Genomic DNA, 3,108 nt, shown 5'->3' with positions numbered 1-3,108 from the left:
AATCACCAATGATGCATGGCTCAAATTCTTGACTCTTAAGAATATGCATCATCATCTTATTAATTCTTGGACGATTCATAGACACATAAACAATATGAATGAAAAAGATGCCTTTTATTTATTCAATAATAATAAAGTCAAATACAAATTATGTCCCAGAATTAATAATGTGTCAACCAAAAATTGGCTTTTAGGGCATACATCTAACAATCTCCCACTTGCACTAAAGCCAATCAGTCATATATCTTAGTCCCATCTTGTCAAGGTGGGTTTCAGTCTTTTGCTGACTTAGCTGTTTAGTGAATGGGTCTGCCACATTGTCCGCGGAGTCTACTCTCTGCACTTCGACATACTTCTTCTCAACATAGTCGCGTATGAGATGGAAGCGCCGCTCTATATGCTTGGACTTCTGATGAGACCTTGACTCCTTAGCAAGAGCTATAGCGCCATTATTATCGCAGTAGAGTGTTATGGCATCTGATGACATTACATCCAATTCCGCAATGTATTTCTTGAACCAGAAGCCCTCCTTAGCAGCTTCAGAGGTGGCGATGTATTCAGCTTCCATAGTAGAATCAGCAATGATCGGTTGTTTAGAACTCTTCCAATTCACCGTACCACCATTGCACAAGAAGACATATCCAGATGTTGACTTCCTATCATCGACATCAGTCATGAAGTCTGAATCTGTGTATCCTTCTACCTTCAACTCTGATGATCCTCCAAAGACCAAGAATAAATCTTTAGTTCTTCTCAAGTACTTAAGAATATTCTTCACAGCTGTCCAGTGTTCTTCACCTAGATTTGACTGATATCTGCTTGTGACACTCACAGCAAGAGCTATATCAGGTCGTGTACACAGCATGGCATACATGAGGCTCCCTATTGCCGATACATAGGGAATCTTGCTCATGCGTTGAATCTCTTCAGATGTGTTGGGGCACATCTTCTTGGAGAGATGAATTCCATGCCTAAGGGGTAAGAGACCCCTTTTGGAGTTTTCCATGCTGAACCTTTTCAGCACTTCCTCTATATATATTTTCTGTGATAGGCCAAGCATCCTTTTAGATCTATCTCTATAGACCTTTATTTCCAAAATATAGGATGCTTCCCCAAGGTCTTTCATGGAGAACTCTTTTGACAACCAGACTTTGACCGAGGTTAGCATGGGAATATCATTCCCTATCAGGAGGATGTCGTCCACGTACAGTACGAGAAATACGACAGCGCTCCCACTAACCTTTTTGTAAACACACGGTTTCTCTTCGTTTTTGATGAAATCAAACGTTTTGATTGCATCATCGAAACGAGTGTTCCAACTCCGAGATGCTTGTTTTAGTCCATAAATGGACCTTTGCAGCTTGCAGACCTTGTGATCTCCATCACTGGAAGTGAAACCCAGAGGCTATTCCATATAGATATCTTCTTCAAGATATCCATTTAGGAAAGCAGTTTTCACATCCATCTGCCAGATTTCATAATCATGAAATGCTGCAATGGCAAGCAATGTTCGGATGGATTTCAGCATGGCTACAGGTGAAAAGGTCTCCTGATAGTCAATGCCTTCGCGTTGACTATATCTTTTCGCCACCAGCCTTGCTTTATAGGTCTCTACCTTTCCATCCGAACCTATCTTTCTTTTGTAGATCCATTTACATCCAATAGGTACAATACCTTCTGGTGGATCTACTAAGGTCCAGACTTGGTTGGAATGCATGGAGTCTAATTCTGACTTTATAGCTTCCAACCATTTCTCAGAATTGATATCAGATATCGCCTCGTTGTAGGTTTTGGGATCCTGTATGTGATCCCTATCTCCCACTAGGAACATTTCCTCGGTATCCTCTTCTAGTATACCTAAGTATCTATCGGGAGGATGGGAGACCCTACTTGATCTTCGAGGTGGTTGAGGGACATCGTGTACTGGCTCTGTATTAATGGGTTCGATAGGATCCATGACTCGTTGCTTTTCAGAGACTTTCTCTTCAAGCTCAATTTTCCTCCCACTGCCTCTATCAAGGATAAACTGGTTTTCCAAGAAGATGGCATGACGGCTCACAAACACATTGTGCTCCTCTGAGACGTAAAAATTGTATCCTAATGACTCTTTAGGATATCCTATAAAACGAGCACTTATGGTCCTAGCCTCTAGTTTGTCCACCTGTAGTCTTTTGACGTGGGCCGGACATCCCCAAATCTTGAGGTGACCAAGACTTGGTTTCTTACCATGCCATATCTCATACGGTGTGGTAGGAACGGATTTAGAGGGAACTCTATTAAGTAGATATACTGCGGTATGTAAGGCATCTCCCCAAAGAAACATCGGTAGATCAGTGAAGCTTATCATGGACTGGACCATATCCAATAGAGTCCGATTTCTCCTCTCTGACACCCCGTTGAGTTGAGGTGTACCCGGAGGAGTCCATTGAGAGACTATGCCATTGTCTTTGAGATAGTCCCGGAATTCTCCACTAAGGTATTCTCCTCCTCGATCTGATCGAAGAGCCTTAAGGGATTTTCCAGTTTGTTTTTCTACTTCATTTCTGAACTCTTTGAACTTTTCGAAAGATTCAGATTTGTGTCTCATAATATACACATACCCATACCGTGAATAATCATCAGTAAAGGTGATGAAGTACGAATAACGTCCCCTGGCTAGCACATCAAATGGGCCACATACATCTGTATGTACCAAGGTAAGTATTTCAGTGGTCCTCTCCCCATGTCCTACAAAGGGCAATCTGGCCATTTTTCCTTGAAGACAGGACTCGCAAACTGGATATGACTCGGAAGTCAATGAGCCGAGAAGCCCATCTTTATCCATTTTGTTCATTCTGTCCTCTCCAATATGGCCAAGCCTGAGGTGCCACAAATATTTTTGGTTTATCTCATCCCTGGATCTTTTGGATCCTTTGGCATTCACTACTTACTCAGACACATTTATAGATACATCCATATGCAAATGATAGAGACTGTCAATCATAAAGCTACGTGCGACTATTTTATTTCTTAAATAAATAGAGCAGCAGTCTTTGTCAAATGTAAAAATATGACCTTCCTGTGCTAGACATGAAACAGAAATCAAATTTCTGCAGCAGCAGGTACATA

This window comes from Phoenix dactylifera, chromosome 7 (genome assembly GCF_051530095.1).
Source record: "Phoenix dactylifera cultivar Ajwa chromosome 7, Ajwa_hap1_PhDact_Kaust_v1.1, whole genome shotgun sequence".
Taxonomy (NCBI): Eukaryota; Viridiplantae; Streptophyta; class Magnoliopsida; order Arecales; family Arecaceae; genus Phoenix; species Phoenix dactylifera.
The sequence above is the reverse complement of the archived record's forward strand: the minus strand, read 5'-3'. Positions refer to the sequence as shown.